This window comes from Triturus cristatus, chromosome 6 (genome assembly GCF_964204655.1).
Source record: "Triturus cristatus chromosome 6, aTriCri1.1, whole genome shotgun sequence".
Taxonomy (NCBI): domain Eukaryota; kingdom Metazoa; phylum Chordata; class Amphibia; order Caudata; family Salamandridae; genus Triturus; species Triturus cristatus.
This window is the reverse complement of record NC_140589.1, coordinates 1,187,850,881-1,187,877,770: the sequence shown is the minus strand read 5'-3', so window position 1 is coordinate 1,187,877,770 and position 26,890 is coordinate 1,187,850,881. Positions and strand designations below refer to the sequence as shown.

The 26,890-nt window shown below is 42.2% G+C and overlaps 1 long non-coding RNA gene across 1 annotated transcript; it reads right to left on the bottom strand.

Moving 5' to 3' along the window:
* Nucleotides 1-4,923: 4,923 nt before the first annotated feature.
* On the bottom strand, nt 4,924-21,023 carry LOC146821158 (uncharacterized). Its single transcript, XR_014963123.1, has 3 exons — nt 20,932-21,023; nt 16,842-16,961; nt 4,924-5,272 (listed from the first exon to the last, which is right to left on the bottom strand). It is a non-coding gene; the product is annotated as an uncharacterized LOC146821158 (long non-coding RNA).
* Between the last annotated feature and the right edge of the window lie 5,867 nt (nt 21,024-26,890).

Here is a 26,890-nt window from a genome sequence, read left to right as displayed (position 1 = left end):
GAGTGGAATGGGATATCTTTGAGGTTGTAACCGGGGTGGAAAGGGCTTTGCATAAAACAAATGAGGTGGGCAAGCGCCATATTTTGGATTCAGAACTGTGAAACTGAAAGTTCTTTGCTCACTTCACAATAGAATCCAGGATACTGAGTAACTCCACGAACCACGGTAATCTGAAGCAGGCACAGGGCCAACAAGTGACCCTTGTGGAGCCCCTATGATGTCTGGACTGGTCTTATACACTGCTAAATCTCATGAGAGAATGGACAAACCAGAGAGGCTGTTAGCACGGCTAATACTCCCACAACGCCCAGGAGTTCCCATATTCTCAGTTAGAGACCAAGGGAATACTGAGGTCCATATGTAAGGAGGAATCAACTCCTCCTTTTGTTCATATGACAGTGTGAGGCCTCTGCAGATGAGGACGTGAAATCCTTCCTGACTACTGTTGAACTATCACTGGTACCCAAAAAAACATGGAGGCTCGAGAGTCCCCCGTCTCAGAGCACGAAATTAAAAACGCAATTTGCTCTCTCTTCAAGTGGCTGACAGTTTCCCTATGGAATTCAATACCACATTTTAACCCAGATTTATTCCCAGACTTCATTTCTGCTAAGTAACCCGGCACCCTCCCGTCTTCGAATGGAGATGCACTAGTTATTTCACTATTGAAATCTGGATGAAACCCATCAAGTTTGGCCTCATACAGACTGAATTCTTCTCCATGACCAGAACACACGATTTTAAGTAAAATTATAGCAGAACGTATTCAACCCCTGTTATCAAAATTAGTTCATCCAGACAGAAATATTTTATTGCCAGGCGCAACAACTCCCTCAATATGTGACATTCCTACTCCATCATGAAAGATGCATCCTTAGCATGGCCCCAGGCTGTCTGCCGCTCCATAGATTTAGAGCAGGCATTCTACACATTGAATGGGAACTTCATGTTCTAGGTCCTTCAGTGTTTTGGAACCCTAATCCTACCACAAGATTGAAAACTGGACAGCACAAATCCAGTGGCAGGTCCTCCGCTATGGTGGAGGAGCGTCACCCCACTGCTTTTGAGCAGTGCAAAGTAAAGGAAATATAATATGATAATAACTTTGAGCTATTATCATTTTATGTTTCCTTTGCAGGCGGGCAGGTGGGAGGGGCTGCTTAGCTCTCAGAGCAGGGCAGGGGAGGAGTGGTTTGCCCACTCCTAAGTGTGCAATAACTCTTTGTTCGGCCATCTCGGGCCACCCAAAACAGTCATGCGCACTTTCCCTGTTCCCCATGCAGGCTGCATTACACACTGCATTGATAACATGCCCAGGCCCCCATTCCCTTGTTGAGCGTCGAACCAGCATGCTCAAAACCAATCATGATTTGAAAGGGAAGCCTGGCTGTTCCTCCTGGCATCCTGTTCCTCGAGTCCCACAAGGAGAGCAGGAACAGAGATAAGGGACCTGGCGGCAAGGTAAGTGTATATATACATTTATTTTGCATTATGCAACTGAAATATACAATTCATTTGTGGATTGGGCATTTAAACTGGGCTCCTTGCACTTTTAAATATCTTGAAATTCAAATATATCTTGGATCAGACCAATGCGCTGACAAATTACATTATGAACCTCCCTCCCACTGTCCGTGGCAGGTCGTATAGCCCTATCTAAAACAGTGATACTCCTTACCCTCCTTTATTTTTTCACCAATCTCTCCATCCTTGTTCCCCTCTGAACATTTTGTGAGCTCAATACCAATACCCTTTTACTTGACCTTAAGTGGGGAAAGAACAGGAGAAGAGTGGCACTCTGGTAAATTAACACTCCTAATCCCGGGAGGTGGTATGAGGACTACAGTTTTTTGTAACTACTACCTGGCTGCAAAGTTCCAGTGGGTGGTATATTGGCTGGATGGACATCACATCACTAAGACAGGGCTCTTGAATATGTAGATATGGAAGGGTGTCCAACAAAGAGCCCTGTTCCCTGGCTCTAGCTAGTCGGGCCTGTTACAAAAAATCCGCCCACTAAGTATGCCCATATTTTCTGATTTTCTTGATCACCCAGTTTTGGACATTTTACTGTGGGTGAGTCTCACTACTTGTGTCTCCCCCACAGTAGTCACATAGCAAGTAGATAGCATGTATTTACCAACAGTGTCCATCTCTTAAGGTAAGAACACTGCGAACCAGCAAGGGTACGGGGTGATTGACTGGTTACAAGTGAACACATGTGCACACATGAGGTGAGTACACATCAGTGTGAGCTGCATGTGTTAGATTACCATTGTGTGCAGCTCAGTAACAGCGCACAGGTAGCCTGGTGAAGAAGGGACTCTGCAGGGCTAGATATTGACTTGGGATAGGCCTTATGATATTAGTGGGCACTCATAGGTAAAGTCAGTTTGGTTTACTGTTTTTTCTCCAGTGACATTATATTATACATATGGGGGAAATCTGCCTTAGAGTGTAGTTTCACTTCCTTTAGGCCTACAATGTCCTGTGAAGTATGAAATGATGGTGAAACATCTATGCCCACTTTGACTATGCAGGTCCAAAGATCAAACATGTACACCTTATGGGTCTTCCAGAATTTTCATATTTCTCTGATTCAGGTCAGGATCAAAGCCCAGGCATTTTGGCACCCGCCTGTGCCAAGTTTATTACTCTGCTCCCCAGCAGGGAGAAGAAAGGCCTCCCTACATAAAGGGAGTAATTAACAGTGCTTCCCTCGGTTCCTGAGAAGGAAAGGGTGCAGAAGAAAATATGCATCTGTTAATTAGCTGTAACACAGCTCAGGCCCACTGAACAATTAAGGAAGTCCAGTCCACTAGAGCCAACACAGGAGGAGGGTCTCTCCTTTGAAGTTTTTGTGGGAATATCCATGGCATTGATGTCAGCTATGGGTGTAACTGAGGCCCACAGAGAAGATGTGAGCAGTAACTTCTTGAAGGTGTCATCCTGAATTGTCCTAGCATGCTTTGCAGGAGGTTTTGGACAGGGTAGGGGTGGTGATGTGGCACCCACTGATTGGCCACAGGAGCCTGGCTTCTAGAACTTTCCACCCCCATTTATAAACTCTTGCGGAGTGAGAGTTGTTGTAGTTGGATGTGGACACTGGGACTGCGAAGGGCTCAGCAGCCATGGAAAACTGGAGGGACAAGACTAATGGACAACAAACTGCCTCCATTTGGCCCCAGGACCAGTATGTTTCTTCAGGACCAGGGAAGCTGGTTCCTTTAAACATCCTAAGGACCAGTTGGGGAAAAATGTGGATTTCTGTACCCTAGCAGGAAGACATTCTGGGGAAAATAGGAAATCTGGTGCAGGGAACTAGTAAAACCAGCTGCCTGCAGAAAGTGCCACTTTAGCTTCCAGCAAGCCTGTGGAAAGGCTCCAGGTGGCTATGGCTCGCCACCAGGAGTAAATGAGTCCAGGTTTGAGCTTAACAGCCCAACGGAGCCTGGAATATTGCAGGTAAACGGATTTGACCTTTGACCCCAGAAACAGAGTATGTGAAGCTCCGCTACAACTTCTTCAAAACTCATCAGGGAGAGCCAATAACTGGGGGACAATGCAAGCTACATTAATCTAGCTTGGGAGGGAGTGCATGGGGCCCCTATCCCGAGCTCTTGAGGGTCAGGGGTTCCCAACCCCTGGGCAGGTTTATGCCAGAGGGGGCCTGGGACTTCATTCCTGGCCCCATCACGAAAATGAAGTAGAAAGTGCTGTTGCCCCCTTTCAAGAAGAAGAAAGGGGCCCAGGGCCCCATCTCACGAACCCCCATGGTGGTGGCCTCACTCAAGTTCCCCATGTCCATGTCTGGAGGCAAGGTGACCACTGTGACAAAAACACTGCCCGACAGGGCAGCCAGGGGGTTGGCTCCCTGTGCTGCCCCAACATAATGGCAAATCAGGGTTCCTGAGTAGGAACGGGCATCCCCACAAAAGAAACCAAATGGAAAATACACAGTGGCAAAAGAATGAGGCTAAAGTCTCTTATTAAATATTCACAGACGGCAGGGGCACTACCAATGTGTTTTTATTGTACTCTGGGGTCAGCCACAGCAGCTCTCGCCTTTAACAGCCCCATGCTTGTGGGGTCCAGAAATATATGACCCCCTAGACTTTTTCAGTCAGTGAGCAAGGAGGGTGTGCAGTTCCAGAAACTTTAGAAAGAGAAAGAGACAAGGGAGTTTCTTCTTTGCCTTTCAGTAAGAAGAAAATGCTCCATCCAGGAACAGGTGCCCTCACACACCCCGCAGGGTGTCATGCTTCATCACTGGGCTTGCTCCTAGTCAGGCCAGTGCTGCAATGCCTGACGGACACCCACGATTGGGCTCTTTGCCGTAAATCTTTTTAGTAGCCATCTGAGGAAGTGGGGTGGGGGGGGGGGGGGGTTTGTGCGTAAAGTGATGTTTTTTCAAAAAGTGAATTAAAATAGGTTTAGTGTTGTTCCTTGTCAAGTAAGATTTTTTATTGCACTCACTAACCTAATTAAAAGGTGTAGTGCTTAATCAGGGTGCATTGGTCGAAATAAGCCTCATGAGTAGCTCTTTTCAAAATATATATGGTCAACATGTGTTTCACCTATATCTGTTCACCCAGATCAGGCAGCAATTCTTCAAGACCTAACGATGCAAAACTACACTACTCAATGATAAGATTCCTCAATGTATACATTGTGATTGTGGTTAACAGTCATTCAACAGGCCACACAGGCAATACAAACACAAGAGGAAAAAATATTACACAGAAAATACACATATTAAAACCAAATTACAAATTTTTTGTTTGAGATCACTTTATATGCTTGATAACATATTTTGTATATATATGAAAAAGAGTATCACGGAAACAATATATCTCACAATTGTTCATGAAAAAGGCACATTTAATTACCCCTTCAAAAATATCAAATAATCATCTGGAATATATCTGGCATCATTTACAATATATCACAAGAAAACAGGCGTTTATACAAAGGAAGATACAAACACATATATCGCACAACATCAATTAAATGTCAAACAAACACCAATTAACCCAAAAAGCAAGCAATTTTCAACAGTGTCCCCTTCTAAGTATCAGGCGGACCACTCGGAGGTAGTCAAGCTAAAAAAGAGGGGGGGGCAACTTATGACCCAAATGTTATTTCAGGTGTCCCAACGACAGTCTGTGAATCACTGGAGTTCAGGTGACTCCTCCATCCAATATCTGTCGACGTGACCACGTTTCAGCCAAAGCAAGCTTGAGGCCTCTTCAGGACAGGGGTTAAATAACAACTAAAACAATAAAAGAGGAGGGGAATAGCATTAATCATATCTACAAAAACCCAGGACTAGGGGTGTTGACCAAGCCGTGCACACAAATCAAGGTGCTCACACCGGGACCTAAAAAACCTTACATCCCAAAGTGACTTATAAAGGCAAAGTAGATAAGGGGAAATGAGAGGGGCCACACGACACAGGGTGGCAGAAAGTGTCTAGTATCATCCTTCACCAAGGTGTACCTACTACCTAATTGTATACAGGGGTGACCGAAACCAAGTATGTATATGAATGGACCACCGTCCTGATGCACATAATACAAGTGCCAAAAGCCAAAAAGCGGGACTGGGCACCTTATATCCCAACACCTACTGTCTCGATACACTTACATGTATCTTCTACATATAGCACTTCCAAATCTACTCGCACGATATCGAGGAAGTGTTCTGCCAACGACAAGGAAACAGAGTATCACTGGGGCTGCCAGGTTAACCAATCAATATGCACTGCGTAAAAAAATATAGCATTCATCAAACACTTAGGTGTTCACATACCTTATAGAACGCTAATCGCGCTTCTATTCAGGTCCTTCCCTAGAGGTCATACCACCGTTTCTCCACGCAATTTCTACAGCAAATGGGAAAGGAAAACTGAATGTAAATTGGAACTGCCTAATCTGCTCTGCAATTTTTAGCCCGTCATAGATGGTCTCGACTGTGGATTAAATAGCACTTACTCTGTTAAAGAAGGTCAGTCTCTACACGGGTTTCACAATTCAAACGCCAGTCCGCACCACAAATGGAAACGAAGGAACGGGACGTGACGCGTCACACCCGGATATAACAACTAGCGCTCTGCCTAAGGCCCTCCCTCTACCTGCAAGGACATAGAAAGAGGACTTATTCATCACCCGTGACTCTTCTGAATGTCTGATCGTAGCAAATTACAAAGTGAATTAAAAGGTGACAGGCTATATCCAACACAGGAGTTTAATAGTTGTAAAAGTCCGCACGCGAGAGAAATCAAGCCACAAATAATACTAGCGAACCGCAAATAAACAGCTCAACCAGTCTGATAACTGAATCGGTCCCTATTGAAGACAGGAAGGGGCGAAAACATTATTTTAAAAAGTGAGCGTTGTGAGCACAGCAGGGTCAACTCACCAGGGGGACCCACACCTCCCTTCTACACACAAAATCTATACAATATATACAAATCTACATTTAAACATTTCTACATACATCAAATATATCTTTTCTAAGCCAAAATATGGAGGAGAGCCCTACAGATGACTCACCCAGGTAATACATCATAGGCATACAGCAGTATCTATGCAACATGGACAAAGTAAGCTGACGTAAACGGTTGCACCCTACACAATGGCGCGCCCTTACAGTATTTGTTTAGAGAACACCCAAATAAGGTCTTGATATGGCGATATTAATTTCCAATCAGTGACCAAACCTCATCGCGGTCATTGAGCCCCCTAGTGGAGGTCTGATATCTTTCTATCAGACGGGCTTCAAGACTATTGAGTTTTGTCTCTAGTAATGTTTTTGTGGGGGCCTTCACTGTTGCTAAAACAGTCCACTCCAGATCGTTTTCACTATGTCCATTTTCCGAAAAATGTTGGACCATGGGAGCCCCCAAGGTCTTGCATCGGATGCGGGATTTATGCTGGATAATCCGCATTTTGACAGCTTGTGTGGTTTGGCCTATATATGAACATCCACACGGACATGTCACGCAATACACAACGTTTTTCGTATTACAGTTTGAAAAAACCAACTGTTTGTGTATTTTTTCGTGAATCATGGCTGTTTTGGAATCCTTGGTATGGACACATACCACACAATTGTTGCACTTAAAGTGTCCTACAACTTTAGGTAACCCTAATAGACCTCTAGTGTCAGTGGGTATAGATGTTTGCCGAGTAGCTTTAACAAGATGGTTTCTCAAATTCCTGCCACGCCTGAAGGCAAACAAGGGCTTCGGAATGTTTAAATGGTCCAATAGCCTCAAATTTCTCAGAATAATCTGTTTGACCTTATTAGCTTTAGGGCTGAAGGTCAGTACACAAACCAGTTGTTCAGATTCCTTTTTAGTTTTAGGTATAAGTAGATTTTCACGGGGTGTGTACCAAGCACGTTTAAGTGCTCCTTTCACCAATCGCTTAGGGTAACCTCTTTTTACCAATTTGTCTTGTAAATTTTTGGCATTCCTGAAGTAATCGTTTTTATCTGTACAATTCCGTCGTACCCTCAGGAACTGCCCGTAGGGCAAGTTGTCCCTGAGGTTACGAGGGTGTCCTGATGAATAATCTAATAAAGTATTTCTGTCAGTTGGTTTGGTGAATAAATCCACTTCCAATTTACCATTTCTAGCAATGATCCATACATCCAGGAAATTGATACGTGTGTTACTCACATTTTTGGTAAATTTGAGGTCAGGGGTACGGTTATTTAGCCATATATGGAATTGTTCCAGTTCTTCTTGTGTGCCTTTCCATACCATAAAAACATCGTCAATGAAGCGAATCCACTCAAGAATATGTTCTCTGAATGGAGTCTCCTCATTGAAGATGTACCTGTTTTCAAAGAAATCCATCACTAGATTGGCAATTTCGTGGGCGAAACAACATCCCATCCCTACACCTTTAACTTGCAAAAACAAATCAGATTTGAAAGAAAAGAAATTATTTTTTAAGCAGATGGTAGCTAATTCAAGTAGAAATTCAGAAGGAACCATGTGCGGTCTCGGTCTGGTGTCCAATACCTGTCTCATCACCAGCAATGCCTCATCTTGTGGTATATTCGTATATAAACTCTCGATGTCCAAGGAGACCAACAACTGTTGGTCTCCATCGAACACCGAGAGCTCCACTTTGGAGATGAGGTCCATCGTATCTCTCACATACGCTTTGGTCTGTGGAACAAATCGCTTCAGAAAGACATCAATATATTTCGCCAGGGGATAACATATTTTGGGTTTTTTCCGCATCCCTTCAGTGGTACACAAAACCCATGCAGAGTATCTCACCAATCAGAAAGCTGTACTGTGAATTATGTTCTCTTAAACGACGGCAATGACATGCCTAAGCAAGGACAGTACGCTGTTGTGATCAATCTTGGTAGGCCGCATAGTTTTAACTAAGTTTCACTTACCCCAAATTGGGTAACTACTGGACCCTCGAGGATGAGGCAGAGTGTGGTGCTTATTAGTGTCCTGTTCAAAAGAAAGGGAGAGAAAGAAGGGAGGAGTGGGAGAGGGCTCAGTAGACTTGTTGATCTTCCTACCTGTGGTCTGGCAGGTCAATATATGAGGAAAACAGTCCTACGTTCGTGGGCGCTTGCTTGAGTCCTCCTTCAAACCTACCCCGGCTCTGTTCACCTCATTGGAATCCAGAGCTGAGAAGGTGTGGTTACTTGTGGAAAGCTAAGGCGTGACTATGTGCGAGCAACGCATTAGGGAGCGGATTCTAGGCTGCTGACCTCATGCGCCATGTTGGAAGGAGGAATTGGATCCCTGCCAGTGGACAGTCCTTTTAGCGCATGTCTTTATCAGTGAGCAGGAATTCTTATCTGAGATTATTTACGGCAAGTTTAATTAAAGTTTTTGCCTATAATTGTTGATATTCAATTTAATAGCAGCCTTAGCTTTTAGCAATGTTGCGCAACTGAGTGTTGGTTAAGGTTTGTGAGTCCCTGTCAGTACAGGTATTGTTTCCTGTATGAGAATTTTTCTTAAGGGATCCATTTTATTTACCGATGGATATATGTCTGAACCCCATGGGTGGTGGTTCAGTGGGAGTGGCCACTGTGACACACTGTCTGCCTAAGATGTGTTTTTGTGTGTTGTGTGTTACTTTTATCATGCATTCTATGTTCCAAGTGTTGTATTATGGAAAGAATACTTTGTGAATTACATCAAAACCATTGATGAGGAGGGTAAGATGAAACCAGACCAGAAAAAGAGCTTGCTACTTCACTCTTTGGCTTTGGGTCCTGTAGGTTTGAAAACGTATTCACAGATGCCCAAAATCACTGGTGGTGAGGTGAATGTGTTTGAGGCTGCATTAAAAGACCTTGACAAATATTTTGCTCTGAAAGTATGTATTGTGTAGTACGACATAAGTTTTTCCAGGGGAAACAAAATAAGGAAGAACCTGTGGATGAATGGTTAGATGATCTCAAGAGGCTGGCAATAGATTGCAAGTTTGGAAGTCTTCATGACGATCTCATTCGGGATCAACTGGTCATGCACAATAACAAATCTTCTATACAAGATTGATTATGGGTCAATGGGGATGCACCCTTAGAAGATGTTTTGGCTATAATGAGGAAAGCTGAAATGTCAGGGAGATGTGCCACAGTGGTGAAGGAGTCTGAAAAAGATTCAAGTGGTGTTTTCAAACTACAGAACTCAAATAGAAATCAAGGTCAACACACCATGGGACGTTGGTTGGTCAAATCAACATCAAAAGAATATACAGAAGGAATGGAAACCAGATGAGAGAAGATGCTATTGTTGCGATAGCAAGGAATATTTGGAGTTTAGTAAATATTGCCCAGCCTTAAAGAAGAAATGTGATATTTGTGGGTTAATGGGCCATTATAGCAAAATGTGCCATAAAAGAAGCAATGTAAAGTATGTATGGGATGGTGAAGAGGACGTTGGAGTTGACAATGAAGACAGTTGTGTTAAGAGTTCACAAGGGAACTATGTTATAAATGTCTCAGATGAATCTGTTAAAGGGAAACCTATATGTGAATTATCTATTAATGTCAAAATTAGTGTGTACGCAGATTCGGGATCACCATATACTATTGTAAATGAGGCTGTTTGGAAAGAGAAATTTGTGGGAAAAATTGCACAACAATTATATCCTACTGATGTGAGCCCGGTAAGTTCACTGGGGAAAAAATTAACATGCTAGGATTCAGATGGCTTACATTTCTGTTCAAGGGGAGGTCAGCGAGAGGTAAATTGCATGTTGCAAAACATGGACCATCTGTACTTGGTTGGTTTGATCAAAAGAATCTACACATCATACTGGATCCAAATAGTGAGGAAAAAGTACTCATACTGGCCGAAACAATTGGGAGATTCATTGGTTAATAAAAATTTCAGGAGTTTTTGGGAAGAGTTTAGGGGCACTCAAAGGGTTCGAACACAGAATAGTACTTAGGGAACTGTCAGAACCTAAAGTTCATAAGGTAAGGCCGATCCCTATACTTATAAGGGACGAAGTCAATAAGGAATTACAAGACCTGTTAGCTAAGGCTGTGATTGAGGAAGTGGAGAGCTCTGAATGGATTTCTCCGGTTGCCGTCGCACGTAAAAAAAGCAATGGAAAAATCCGTCTGTGCATTGATTTACGCCATTTAAATAATAACATCGTCATAGAAAAATGTCCCCTACCTAAGATTAACAAAATGGTTTCTTCACTCAGAGGGGCTAGCTGGTTTTCAACCATAGACCTATCAGCAGCCTATCACCAGGTAATTTTGTCACCTGAATCAAGAAAGCTCACTGCATTCATTACGCCTTTTGGGTGTTATCAGTTCAGGTGTGTGCCATTTGGCCTTGCCTCAGCCACTGCTGTTTTTCAGCGGCTGATGCACAAGCTCTTTGGCGGAGTAAAAGGTGTGAGTTTTTTAGGATGATATCCTTATTGCTGCTACGAGCAAGGAAGAACACGATGATTTCCTTAATAAGGTGTTGGAAATATTACAAAATGCTGGGTTAAGTGTGGAACATAGCAAATGTAAATTTGCAGAGAGAGAGGTATCGTATTTAGGACACACTATTAGTGGAGATGGTGTGAAACCCAAACCTTCACTTATAAATGCTATTATGGGATCGCCAGCTCCAAGTACTAAAGATGAAGTTAGATCTTTTTTGGGAATGACAGAATATTGTGCAAAGTACATACCTAACTTTGTCAGCAAAGTATACAACATACGCTCACTTTTTAAAAGAAATGCAAAATTTGAATGGTCAGTTGAGTGTGGAAAAGAGTTTTCAATGATCAAAGCAGATTTGGATAATGTGAATGCCCTGAGTTGTTTTGACCCAAATTTAGAATGTTTTTTGACCACTGATAAGAGCGATAAAGTACTGGGTGCAGTTCTTTCGCAGAAAATGTGTAATGGCTTAGAGAAGATTATTCTGTTTGCCTCAAGAGCTTTATCCTCTGTAGAGACCGGATATCCCATTATTGAAAGGGAGGCACTGGCCTGTGCCTGGGCATTAGAACATTTTAGAGCTTTTGATTGGGGTAAGCCTGTTCCATCCGCACTGATCATCGACCCTTGGTAAAAATTTTGACTAGTGAGGGTAGTGTTGGAGCTTCGGCAAGGTTGGCAAGAATATCTATGAGAATCAAGGAATACAGCTACAAAATTATAGCCGACATCACGTCAAACAGCGACAACCAGCAGCATCACAACAGCGGGAGATCAGCTGTAGAGGTTGGTGGAGCTCAACCCGCGACCAGCTGACTAGCAGGCCGCCATGTTCCCCCTTCTGGAATTACCCGAATGTGAGTGATTGTTATGTGTGCAAGAATATCCATGAGAATGAAGGAATACAGCTACAAAATTATTTATGTACCGGTCAAAGATAATGTAGTAGCGGATTGTTTGTCCAGACTACCTGCACCTCTTGAGAAATGTGAGGATGATCCTTGGGGTAATTTCAGTATTGCCTTGATTCAAGATTCTGGCACACCAGTCATTCCCAAAACTGAATGGGTGGAAGAAAAATCAAAGGATGAAGTTTTACAAGCAGTTTCCAACCATATTTGTAAAGGGTGGCCAAAGAAACACAATATTAATGAGGAACAGAAAGCATTTTGGGATGTAAGAATGGAATTGTCCTTTGATAAAGATTTGTTACTTAGAGGTGATAGAATAATTCCACTGAAAACTTTACGTAGGAAGGTGTTACAGTTGTGCCACGAAGGACATTTTGGAGTAGTTAGAACAAAGTTGGTGGTTAAAGGTATTTTTTGGTGGCCAGGAATCGACAAGGATGTAGAGAAGTTTGTTAGAGAATGCTCAATTTGTTCTTCTGCAGATAAATACTTAAAGACCTTGAGGCCTCCGATGAGTGAAGGGTTGATTCCTAGTCTTCCTTGGAAAGGAATAGCGATAGACATTTTTGGACCAGTGGGTAAGTCCAAAGAATATGGCATTGTTGCAATTGACTTATTCACCAAATGGCTTATGGTTAGGATAGTAGATAAAGTGGACACACACAGTGTTTTAAAGTTTTTAGATAAGCTATTTGTTTTAAAGGGTTTGCTTGTGTGTGTATTAAGCGATAATGGGGTACAATTTACCTCCAGAATTGCAAAAGAATATTTTCAGAAATGTGGCATCCAGCATAAGACAACTTCACTGTACAATCCCAGTGGCAATGGCACTGTAGAACGCTTTAACCGTGTGTTAAAAGGTGTAATCCAAGCTGCAATGAGCAAACATTTAGATTGGAAATTAGAGATACAAAAAGCTGTTTGGGCTTACAGGGTTACAAGGCATGCTGCCATGGGTCTATCCCCTTTTATCATGATGAGAGGTAGGAAGCCTAGATGTAAGTTTAGCCCCAATTGGATTATGAAAGGCGGAATTGAACAATGGTCACCAGAAGAAGTAAGGACAAATTTAGAAATGGTTGAACATTATGACGTGTGTCATGGCAGTATAGCTGTTGCTGTAAGAGTTGGTGACTGGGTTCGCATGAAAAGTCCCATTAAAGTTCCTAAAGGTGAAAGCATGTTTGAAGCACCACAACAAGTGGCAGAAGTTCTTTGTAATGCTATTAGGCATAACAATTGAAGGGATTGGAACCTAAAAAATTTTGCTTTTGATTTGGATCAGCAGCATTTTGAGGGAACGTCTACTTTTGAACATCCATCGAATTTTGAGTGGGTGGAGGATTATTTTGATTGCAGTAACATACAAGCTGATTTGGGTCATGAGGAATGTGTACCAACGGAAAGTGTTGTGGACGGTGAATCAGCTAAGGATGTCCAAGTCACCATGGAAGTCAGAGAAGAAGATGTCATTCCTCCAGATATCACTCCTATTGTGAGGAGGGGGGAGGCGGTGCCGAGTAATTCTAACTTTAACCCTGAATGTGTCAAGGAGGGTGTTGACAGGAGAATAGACATTGGTGACATTGGTAAGAGGAAAAGAGTTCTACCAGCATGGCTGAAGGAATATGTTAGGTAGTTCCTTTCATTGCATGATTCCTTTTCCCTTACCACTATTGTTTTTTTTTTCTTTCCATCTCTCCCTCCCATTCCTCCACTATTTATTTCCAAAGGAGGGGGATGTGTTGTGTGTTGCTTTTATTATGCATTCTATGTTCCAAGTGTTGTATTCTTTAAATGTACACAGGTGGAGCGAGGCATAGAATCTTCTTCAGTTCTTCACAGATTCCAATCCAGGTCGACAGTTTCTACTGGTGTCCTGAATGGGAAGCTGTGTTGCCTGGCGCTCACCAGTGCCTTGGATTTACACAATAAATCTTCAATCTATGACTGCCTCTGTTCTTCATTACATCGTGTATGGCCCAATATTTTGGTTGCCTGGTGGTGTTTTAAGGGCACCTACGCACAGTCATACTTATATTGATAGTGTTAGTGATCAGGATGCAGAACTTCCTGGCGCATATGACTATCATTCCCTTAATGTTCATTTCCTTTTTGTGTTTTGGTGCATGTATATTTGCCCCCAAAGGATTCCTATGTGGAGTAAGTAGGTCCTTACGGTGTTGGGTCCCATCAGGGGTTTTTGAAACTCAGTTCATCCTAGTGTCTGGAACCCCCGTTCCTATTTCTAGTATGTCTTAGGTCACCTTTTGTCAGGTGATGAGGTGATCTGTTCACATCACTACATGAAATGTCATCATTCATTCCCTCCTTATGTGTGGATAGTCAGAATATCCATTGTTCTTTTTGAAAAAGGACATCTTTTCTCTGAGGGGAAATGTTTCCAGGACCATCCGTTTCAGGTCATCTGGAATGTGTCCAGCTGTCAGGCAATTTGTGCCCATTTTGGTGTTGGATTTTCCACATCTAATGTTGCTTCTGTGCTCTTTCATTTTTAACCTTGACCGCTCATGTCATCATTCCTATGTATCTCCCCTGGCATGGGAAGGTGATCATATAGACGCAGTTACGTGAGTTGCAATTGGTTTCCACAACCATGTGTTTTTCAACTGGATTGTTTTTGTGGGCTCAGTGGAGGTACAGACATTACAATGTCCGCAAGGGTTATGTCCCGTAACAGTGGGTAAATTCCATAATAATTTCTGCGTGGAGGTAAGCAATCTCTTTGGCCTAGTATGTACAAGCAAATCCTTCAAGTTTGCTGTCCTTTTGTATGCAAACCTTGGAGAGGCCAAAGTGAGATTTCCTGTTTATATTATCTTCCAATGTTTTTTAATAATGCTTTGTATGGTATTTGAATTAGGAGTGAAAGTTCTGATGCATGTGAGCACCTACGACTTGGGTCTATCGTGGGGTTCAAGTAAGACTTCCCTGTTGTTATTTTGTGCTTGTTTTTGTGCTTTTTTAACACATTTGCTCGGGTACTCTTGATTCCTCAGATAGCCCGCTAGTTCCCTAGCCTGGTCCTTGTAGTCACTGACCTAAATTCAGTTGCGCCATAGGCTCAAAAGCTGTCCGTAAGGCAGATTTTCCTGTATGGCCCTTGGACGGTGACTTCCATAGAGGTGTACACTATGGCTAGCTGTAGGATGTGTACGTTTTTGTGTGTAATTTCCCATTTTCCAGGCAGATCAAGAGATCTAGAAAGGAAATCTGTGTTTCAGAAATGTTGTTTGTGAAATGCAGAAAAGGGTTCAGGTGATTAACCCAGTTCACAAAAGGGGCACATCCCTCCCTGTCTCCTTTCCAGAAGACAAGGATATCGTCAATGTATCTACGCCACATTACAATATTGTTACGATAGGGATTTGTTATGCAGATGTGTATACTTTCAAAATCTGACATGCACAAGCAGGCCAGACTTGGGGCAAAAGTGCTGCCAGACTCTTTCTTCATTATTAAAGCACTCTCAAAGCTGAAGTTTGTACTCTATAGCTGGAAGTGCAGCATCCTATAAGTGTTGGTTCTACGGCTCTCTCTTATATGGCTTGAAGGTGTGTGAAAAAAGACAGGGAGACGTTATGTTAATTTCAAAAACGTTATTGATGGTACAATTCTGACAGTGCTTTATTTATGCCAATTACTGAGCATATTTATACATGGTTATGGATAACAGTCCACATTATTGCAAATGACCTGAGCTGACTGAGGCCAGGCTTCTCCTGAGCAGCTGGGCTGAGCCCTTGTTCCCCAGCTCTAACCTCAAGGGGACCCCTACTGGACTCAAAATAATTATCGCTGGAATACTGTCGGAATGAGAGGAAGCTGGCATTACCACATTAGGGGATTTATTTTCCTATGGTGCACTTTTGTCCTTCCAAGTCCTGAGAGACCAACACATCATACACACTGGGGACTTTTTGCTTCACTGCACCATAAAATGTACACTAGTCATATACTGGACGGTAATGGATCAGCAACCTGACACTAATCTACTATTGCCTACTCTACACTATTGGACCGGGAAGGTGATGAGTCGCTTGGTTATACAAATCATTCTAATGATGATCCTAGCTCACTTGAGGAATAAGTCAAAGGAGTCTTTACGACATGCGTTCAACACCTCTGAGTTGTCAAGTATCCTAGAATACCATTGGAAAGTCTTGAGAAATGCCTGTTTCAAATGTATCCAGTTTTAAATGTTACTTAGAATATACCTAACTCCCTATAGGTTGCACCATTTTGATCCCAACATGTCCGACACCTGTCCCTGCAGTTGAATGTCTCAGGCAGACATGTTACATATGTTTTGGTTGTGCTCTGTGCTGCAGCAGTTCTAGGGAGGTTGGGTTTTCCGACATCTCCCAGGTCACTTAACGGACAGATGTTACCTCAGTCCAACATTGTTTACTGGGCTCATTCTCTAGACCCAAGAGCAAGAAGGGCACTATGAGATTTATTGACCTATCCATTCTTCTGGCCAATAAGAAATATCCCACTTTAATCCCACAGTGGTGGCGAGAGGTTCTCAAATGGTCACTGGCAGAGAACATGGCTCTCTGAAGAGAGGAAATGAGAGGCATACATTGGTCGCCACTAGCGACTTATTAAGACACCTTGATTTTATAGAACATTCCAAAAATGATATCAATCCACTTTGATCTATTAGGATCTCTCTTTGCTTGAACTCAACCTTGTAATGGTAGGGATTAGGTGCCCAAGACTCAAACTTATGGCCCCCCCATTCAACTTTATCCCCTATACCACCCGAAGTGCTCTTTGTCCGCTTATGCTCCGCATTGCTCAAATGCTTAATTGCTTGAGTTTAAACTGGAAATTGGGTAATATGTTTATACTGCTTTGTTGTGGTGAAGTTCTTAGGGGAGTGTGGGAAATGCTGATATTTCTCATAGATATTGTTTGCATTAACTGTTGATACTTGCCCCAAAAGTGCATCGTACTTACAAAGCTGCTGTGATCCAGGGCTGGAGTCTACGTGACAAACACTCTCCTCCCAGAGGCATAGGGACATCACCTGATGTCTGAACAACTTGCTCGAGAAGTTGTTGGTCTGATGAGCACTACCTGTCCAAAGAGAGAAGAGTGCATGGCTCAGCAGCAATTGAGACTATCCAGGAGGAGAGACCAAGTTGTGTTCCCAGTCCAAGGAACACCAAGAAGAAGCCAAAATGTGTGTGGGAATGCACCATGTGCCAACCCAAGCTAAAGGAGTTACCTCCTGTGCTGTTAATTTGGTGAACAGCCTGAAGTAACATTAACTTTAATCTTTAGTGTGCAATCTGGCATCTCCACCATAAGATGCCATGGCCTGAGGGGCCAACCTTGGGCTGCAATACACTAGTGGTACACTTTCCTTTATTGCACCAGGCACACCTTTAAAAAGGTGCGCCCGGTGCAATGAGGGTAAGTGTGCCGCATTATGGGGACTGTGCTGCCCCCAGGGCAGCTGCAAACTTGTGCTGTCCTGGGGGCAGCTCATTGACGTGAAGTACTGAGCGGCTGCTTTAAAACCACTCTGTGTTTCACTGTGCAGGCGGCAACCCACCTGCACTCTTAAAGGGGAATAGAGATCCCCTTTCAGGCGGGTGCAGTCACTGACTGCACCCGCCTGCAAGGGGATGTCTGGAGGTCCCTAGGACAGCCTTTCCCCCCTCCAGAGGGCTGCTCTCAGGAGGCACACTGACAGTGCACCAACTTTTAGATGACGCACTGTCAGTGCCCCTTCTGAGGGCTTCTTTGCCTCTGAACCCACATCGGTAATACAGTGCAGAGACGAAGGGATTCCCTCATTTGCATGGGGCAAGCGTCTGTGACCCCTTCTGTAATACCAAAGTGCCCCGGTGTTGCACAAAATGGGCAAAAATGCCTGTTGTGACCCCTGGGCACATTATGTACTACGGCCCCTGGTGTCACGGAAGAACTGTGTGTCCTGGTATCATCATTGCTGCAGCTATGGGTTTCTCCAATAACACAAATGCCAAGAAGGGATGAGTGCTGATGCCAGTCTGCCACAGTGCAACTCCCATGTGACCCAAAAGGCAGGGCTGTCTCTGCTACACTGCTCCCGCTGCCAGAGGACTTTGCCATGTGACCATGAAGAGTGCCTGATGACTGCCATAATGCTAAACAGCACTTTGCCATAGACAGGCAATACAACGATCTAACTGCAAGACTGAGAGCATGTATCGTGCCTTAGAACTGCATAGTTAAACCCAGCCAATGTATCACTCAAACACATTAACTAGATAGAAGACTGAGAGGACATACAGCCTTTTGCATTGGACCATTGATCAAGCAGCCATAAAAGTAGACGTCCACCTAAGATGATACTTGCATGAGATCCCCCATAAAGTAAATTCCAAGCATAGATGGGTGGGGGCTGCAGACTTTACAGGATAGCACTGTAGTAAGGCAGAGATCGCTAGCATTGATCAGAACGCTGATTGTTTTGGGGCATATTAAGCAGTGGTTATAACCATATCATCTTTCATTTTCCAAAAGAGCACATGTAATCCCTTCCAGTATCATGTTTGATTATCTCTTTGCTCATCTGAATTTCATGTCTAACCCCTTCTCACTCCTGGGATGTATGTCAGGTACTGTCCCATATCCTCTCTCAGATATGTATGGGGTCTCACCTCAGGGAGGCAATTACATGTAGCACTATAGTCAAATATCCCCACCCCAGATTTCCTGTAACCATGGGCATTGGTATTTCTGAAATGGAAGCAATTACTCCAGAATACAAGATAATGGGGACTAACATGAGCCAACGTGTGTTTTCACACACATTCCCATACGTTTTGCCATATTTTGCAGATTTTCAACCAACATTTCGCCTGCTCGAAGTAGGAAAAGTGTCCAGGTGAAAACTATGGAATGTGTGTTATTCTCACACTTTGTGTAGGCTTGATGGGGCAAAGGTTTCCAGATACTGGCCCAACCAGATTTAACAGATCACCCAGAAATATGTCTCCACTTCATCCTCAATTTTCAAAACTGCGGGCTAGATTTAGGAACTTGTCCCAGTGCAGCACAGCAAGTCACCTTGCTGGGATGCACTGTGTGACAGGGAAAGGGCAGGAATATGCTGCATTTGAGTAAATATGGTGCATTCCTGTCTTTTCCCCGGGAGCTGGTGCCCTTTTGGCAGCCTGGCGTCAACACTTGCACCCTTGCACCATGGCGGCAGGTTTCATCTGTTGCATGCAGCATTGTTTTTAGGCATAAAAGGGCACCTTCCTGTAGAAAAACAATCCTGAGAGGCATATTCCACAATCTATGTGTGCTGCCTTCTGCAGCACACATTGAAAGAGGAAGTAATGAGAAGAAATAAAGATATTTCTCCTCATTACGCCTCTCCTCTCGAGGTTTACCTTTTTGGTGCATTCCAAGATTTAGCAATTCTGGTATATTTGGGAATGCATCAAAATCAACAGGAGTTGCCTCGGAACATCAATGCAATGCCCATGAAATGCTTCCTAGGGCAGAGTGAGGCAATGCATCGATTTGTGCTGCATTGCTTTACTCCAGATGTATGGGGTCACACAGGTCCCCGCAATTTGGCCTTGTGTTGCTTCATAAATCTCACTTAAGGTTTGTGATGGAGCAGGGTTTCGCAAAAAGAAACCTGCTTGAATTGACACCCCATAATACTTACTAACAGTGTGCAGTGGAAAATTAATATGCAAATCACATGAAACACATAGGAAATTGCTTTGCGCATGTGTGCACCAATGTGAACTAATGCATGAAAGAACCAGGCTGCATTTCCATTGCGTTTTAAAAGAAACAAAAATAATGCATGACTCAGCCGCATTTCGCATCTTGCATTAAAAATAAATAATGCCGCTTTTGCTTTAAGCTTTGCTAAGAAAGTATTAATATGGGATGGTGCAAAGGTGGATGGTAAACTGTGAAATGTGCTTTTTTAATAGCCCTAAACAGAGGGATGGAAATAGAATATACCAATTGCCATCTGATGTTCTCTTCATCATTTGAAACTTGGGATGAAATTAGACAGTTGCAAGAAGAAGCAAGTGATGAGGAAAAGGAAATTTGGGTACATTCAGGCTGCAGAAAGAGAGCAGAGGCTTAAGTGTGGGTTTACATAGAAGAAAGGCCAGTCATGCCAGAATGATTACTTTCGCAAATGGCAAGGGTATACCATGGAATTGCACATGTTGGAAAAGATGCAATGATCAGGCTATTCAAGCAGTCATGGTTTAACCCAAAGGACAGGGTCATTGCAGAGAGTCTTTGCCAGAGGTGCGTCACCTGTAAGCTGCAGAATCCAGCCAGGAAGATAGTTGTTAGTTGGGGACGAATTGGAAAGGCAGAAGGTCCATTCACCCGACTCCAGTAGAATTTTATTGAGCTTCCCCAGTGTAATGAGCTAAAATATGTTTTGGTTGTTGTCTGCTTGTTCTCTCGCTGGGTGGAAGTCTATCCCATGAGAAGAAACAATATTCTTACTGTAGCCAAGCTACTTCTAAGATAACTGATCTGAGATTCGTATTTCCAGTCACCTTAGAAACAGATAGAGGAACCCATTTTAATAATGAGGTAATTCGGATGATTTGTGCAGCATTACAAATTGAGCAGAAGCTGCATTGTGCCTATCCACCCGAAGCATCTGGAGTTGTTGAACAGATCAATGGCACAATAAAATCTAGGTTAGGAAAGGTGTGTACATCCACTACACTGAGATGGCCTGACGCTTTACCCTTGTCTTGATGAGTTTTAGAAGCATACCTGACAAAAAGACAGGATTGAATCCTCATGAAGTCCTTATGGGAAGAGCAATGAGACAGCAATTGTACCAGCGAACAAACTGATGAATATAACTGATGACCTAGTACTTGATTATTGCAGAGGATTGGCTGATCTGGTGCCTTCTGTGTCCCACCAGGTTGGAGAAAATGCTACTATGATACTGCTGAATCAAGCTCATGATCTGAGTCCTGGAGAATGGGTTCTCATGACAAAACACATGAGGAAATTGTGTTTAGAACCCAGGTAGAACTGACCTTACCAAGTAATTCTGGTGACGACGACAGCCGTGAAGTGTGGTGGTTTGCCAAATTGGGTTCATGCGAGCTATACCAGACAAGCCCCAAGTCTGCCTGAAAGACAAGAAGAGCAGCAACTGGTAAACCAAAGACAAAAATCAGAGGCTGAAGTGTGTGAAGCTGTTGAATCTAAAGTGACAGATTCTGTAGAACAAACTGATGATGAACAGCCAAGCACAAGTCAAGTTGACTGGGCACCAGCTACTGGGTCTCGTGAGTCTGCTGTTGAACCAGCAGAAAGAGAGATTACTGTTGAACCAGAAGAAGGGAAAATTACTGAAAGATGAGAAAAAGAACAAATAAGAAAAGGGTCAAGTAAAAGAACATGTGGGTCAGAAAAGGATGGTGACGAATCAGTTCAAGCTAAAAGAGCAAGGAAAGTTGACAATTGGCCAAGTGGAGTGAAAAGACTGAAATACAGTCTTGTAAGGAGATAAAGAAAAGACCAGAGCAAATTAATAAGGTCGCAAGTCAGACAGAACAGGAAGAGTCAGGAGAAGATTTAAAACAAAAAACAAAGAGAGTAAGAATTACAAGCAAGAAATACACAGCACCGGAATTGACACACGTTATCTTGGAAGAAATTAAGAGCACAGATCCAAGTGAAGAAAAAGACAGTACTGACACTGAGCAAATTGATTAAAGCAAATTGAAACCACCTAAAAGAACTGTGGAAAACTAAGGTGCAATATTGTCAGTCAAAATAATTTGAAAGACTCAGAAGACTTGAAGAAAGAAATAAAAGAAAGGGGTAAAGAAGAAAGCCTTGAGGTATAGGATTACAATATTTTTCAGGAAAAGTTTGAGCAAAATTTTAAGTTTTATAGATTATGTTTTTATATTTTTGGTAGAGTATAAAATGGCCGAAGCAACAGTGACTGGACATCCAAAATCTAGCCTAAAACGTAGATGTATTAAAGCTTGATTATGTAGTGTCATTCTACTAACATTTATGTGGATATTATTAACTGTCATTGCACCTATCCTAATGGTAACTAATGTCCGAAACAATACTAATGATGTAACAAGTGAGAAAGAGGGTGATGTTACTAAAGAAACCCCCAATACTGACATAGAACAAATAGATGGATAGTGATTTCTCGTTAAATGTTTTAACTAAATTGTTGTACGAGTACGTTAACACAATGAATGTGAGTGTTTGTTATGTGTGCATGCAATTACGTTTGTCGGTCTCAGAAGGGGTGACCTACCATCACCTACCTTTAACATATGGTGTGTAGTGCAGTGTTTTAACAAGCCTATTTTACGTGACGGGGAAGCTGGAGTATCATTATTCAAATATAGATTTAGTATTTTCAGAAATACCTGTTATAAAAGAGCTGAACAAGGTTTTAAGTAGTAAAAATGCACGTTATATCGGAGAATTCTTCCATATTACCAAGACACTAGACATAGAATATGCTTACAAACATAATCTAACATGTAGTTTGCAGTTTGAAAAAAAGGTGTTCATAGATATGGTAGAAGCTAGAAGAGAAAGTTTTCAAAGAAAAGCTGCTGAACAGAAGTCACAGGTACCACCGTGGGCTTTCAGAGGGGAAAATTATGAGAAAGGCGAGACATACCCTGCAATGTCCCTGGACTGGTGTCAAAAGGGGAAAATCTGACTGCTTGGACTAAAAACTAATTATAATAATTATTTCATTGGTACTAGTGAGTGTGAGCATACTTTCCAAATTACTGGAGGTTGGAGATTGAAGGGTGGAACTGATCCCGTTTTCCCAGGAGTCTATTATGTGTGTGGTAAGAAAGCCTATTACAGGTTGCCTGCCTATTAGTATGGTAGTTGTTATTTTGCAATTGTTCTCCCAAAGGTCTAACATATAAATAGAAATAATAACAGAATCAATTAAATAAAACAAGGACTAACACGTAAAAAGAGAGCGAGTTTCTCAGAAAGAGATGGTGACATATTTGGTGCACTGATACCATCAGTTGGAGTAGTTCTGAATTCACATAAAATTTGAAAACTGTCCACAGTTATTGATCGTTTATCAACAGATACTGCTGGTGGATTCTTGATGATTGACACCAAAATGGTTGCAATCAGATCAATGGTTTTCCAAAATCGACTTGCCCTTGATATCTTTTTGGCAAAAGAGGGGGGAGTTTGTGGCATGTTGAAAATTCAACACTGCTGCACTATCCCTGACAAATGTAAAGGTATTGAGGGATATATTAAGAATATTACGAAATTACATTAAGATTTGACCCAACTGGAGGTTGACGGTGTCTGGGAGAGACTTGGTAAGAGTTTCTCCTCTGTAAGTAAATAGTTTTCTACCTTTGGAAGTAGTTTATTAGGAAAAATAATAATGTCAATCATTTCAGTAGCTTTAGTAGCCTTTGTATTAATAACAACATATAAGCGATTTAAGTGTAGGTGTGGAAGAAAAAGATGACAGGATCAAATAACAAACAAAGAGCAAGGAAAAGTAAAAGAGATGAGATAGAACTAGAAGATATGAAAGGAGATTAATATGACAAAATTAAAGATTTAGACGAGAAATTGATGAAAAGAGAAAAGAATACTGAACTTTAGATAAATAAAGATGGGACTTGGTATGATGGGTATTTTGTGATGGCTTAAAAATGCCATAAAAGCGGGGATTGATGGAGCAGGGTTTCGCAAAAAGAAACCTGCTCGAATTGACGCCCCCATAATACTTACTAGAAGTGTGCAGTGGAAAATGAATATGCAAATCACATGAAACATATGGGAAACCGCTCTGCGCATGTGTGCACCAATGTGAACTAAAGCATGAAAGAACTAGGCCACATTTAAATTGCGTTTGTAAAGAATCAAAAATAATGCAGGACTAGGCCGCATTTCGCATCTTGTATCTCGCTTTAAAAATAAATGATGTCGCTTTTGCTTTAAGCTTTGCTAAGAAAGTATTAATATGAGATAGTACAAAGGTGGGTGGTAAACAGTGAAAAGTGCATTTACATGTAATTAATGATTGCCTAGGTTTTATTCGTTAATAGTGAGCTGAGATGGGCCTGCATTTTCCTACATTTGACATTATAGATGAGGGGTTGGAGAGAGCATGAATGACCCATTAAAAGACAGAAACGCTGAGTGCTGCAGAAGAAGAGCATGAGTTCAAGGTTGATCAGCTCCAGAGAACATTGTTTGTCTTCCAAGAGGCAAAACTAGCCGTGGGACCCAATACTTCTTCTGTGAAGGTAGCAGGAAACCTTATGTGAAATTATAAAATGTTGCATGTAAATGTACTTGCATTCACTAGTCGTGTAATTACGTTATGTGAATGTCGAATAAAGAGAAGACTATAGAACGTTTGAATGAGAACATGGTGGTGTGATGGACCACCTCCCAAACGAGCCAATCAGAAGCCTAATTTTATGAATTGTTTCAACTATTGTGGGTTGGACATGTCGGTTTTAGGGTTGAACTGGGGTGCCTCTAGGTGTGTGGTTTAAGTGAAGCTTAGCTTAGGTCGGATGGAGAAGAAAGAGGGGTGATTCTTCGCTGTCCATCGGTTTGCAGAGAGGCCTAGCTGTTCCTGTCCCTGTCCTGAGTCCTGAAATCTTTGTTCCCTTACTCTATTTCAGGGGACCCTCACTGCCTCCTTGGCCAGGGGGGTGATATTTCACTGATCTTTGGGTTTGGATTATCTTTCTGACTCGTACTTTGCATAATCATTTGCAAATGTATTTTTGTCTCTGAAACTTATGTCTCTCATCTATCCACTCCTTCATATGCATATTGTCCATTGAATGAGTTTGACACTGTTTGCATTTGCTGATGTTTTTCTCTCCCTCTTGAGAGATTTTCATTGTTTGCTTTGTAACCTGTATGCGATGAGCGTTGATTTAAACATTATTTGCGATAAACGTTATAAATCATCCTGAGAGTCTGTGATTATTTAGCTAGCAAGATGGTAATAATAGTACTATCTTACTAACTACCAACTACACAACTAATTTGACCAGAGGAAAGAGAATGATATACAGGTGCTGTTATGTATTTAGACAGTTAGATATGAACCAGAAAAGAAAACAATTGATTATCGTCATTAAAAGTTGACCCCCAGCGCATCAGAGAGTTGGGTAAATGTGTATGGGCCATTTGTCTGAAATGTTATTGAGTATTGATCCCTTAAGTTGTATTGCTGTATCATTTGCATCGCACATGTACCACATTGCGTGGTGCAAACTCTATGCAAACCGGATCATAAATATGTCCCCTGCATGTCTGTACCTTCCTCTCATCGACTCAACAGGTAATGTTATCTCTAAGTACTGTATAAAGAGACAGATTTATTGAATCCAGTGCCACATATCTACGGTTAAGCAAATCATGAAAATCTAAGAAAAGCCTACTTTGACTTGCATGCTTAAAAACATATTAGCAAAGGATTTACTTTCAGTAGTTTCGGAGCTCTACCTGCCAGATGTGCAAAACTCTTTAGCAGTCACAAGCCCTGCAATTCATTCACTAAATTCAAGACTCTGCTATCTCTAACAATGTTTTCTCTATTTATCAAACAAATTTATGAGCCTGTACAGTTTTCCTGATATATAAAGTGGGTCTGAGACTGAAAAAAGAATCACAATTTAGAAGGGGCATTTTGTAAACATTCCTTCCAAATTGCGATTCATTATCAATAGTAACAGGGGTTTGCGAATGTAATTTTGGTTGCAATCCATTACAAAAATCACTGATCCTTGAGTTGGTGTGGTAGCTAGCTTCCCCTTTGGGACTTGTTGTAAGTTTCAGGTTGAGTAAGGAGTGGTTCAAGGCAAAACTGCCAACTTTCAGTGAAATTTAGTGAAAAAACAAGCTTTTATTTTGGTAAAAGCAGCCATATTTCCGTTCTGCTTTGCTGCCTTGCTGATCATTGCAGGCAGGGCTTAAGCGCTGGTGGCGCCTAGTGCAACAATAACTTTTGGCGCCCCCACATCCCATTACTGCCTCCTTATATTATCTCACTGCCACCTGCAAAAGTCCTATCATATGATATTGCTAAACCCAGCGTCCCCTGAGGTCACAGCGCCCCCTCCACAGGTCAGCGCCCAGTGCAGCCGCACCAGTCGCACTACCCTAAAGCCAGCCCTGATTGCAGGCCTATCAGACTGAGGCCAAAATGTGTGAGCTACCTCATGACTATAATGAGGTAGGCCAAAATGCGACACACTTCAAATTGGAATTTTGTGAACCCGCTTATTAGTAGGTAGGTCAGTTCACTAGATTCCACTCCAGTCGCAAACATTTCTGGCGGAAAATTGTGACCAGTTTTGCGGCCAGTGTGAGCTATGAAATTTATAAAGCGCATGGTTATTCCGAACGGAGTGTCCCCATGCTGAGGATAAGCTACCCAAGCTCCATGTATCAGTCAGTGCATCTGACCCTACATTCTTTGAATTTGTGTTTCCTGCAGTCAAAATAAATCTTCCCAGTAAATATGGGGTTAATATAGATGTCCAATTATTTATTTAACGTTATTTTAACTTTTAGTCTCTAGTATTCCTTCCACTTACGTCGAACGTGTAAGGTTTACTTTTATTCAAGCCTAAGGCTCAGCAGAATATAGCCATTGTTACACTTCTGGGAATGTATTTGGTTGCATTCCCCTTTTCCAGTGATTTGGCATCACATTTCCTTCATTTAACCGAGACATTACAGGCCAGGGGCTATTTTGGAAATCCAGTGCTGCTTTTAAGCCAATGAGAAGTTTCTTACGAATGCTTCCTCAGGGCCTAGAAATGCTGCCACAAGCTTCATGGTTACAACAGAGCTAGAAGCTGAACTGTGGTATTTTATGTGGCAACACACTCGGGGTCCCATGGAAATTCAGAGGAATAAACAGTAAAGGGAAATAAAATGAAAAATAACAGACAACAATATGCACAATAATGCGTACTAAAAGAATATAC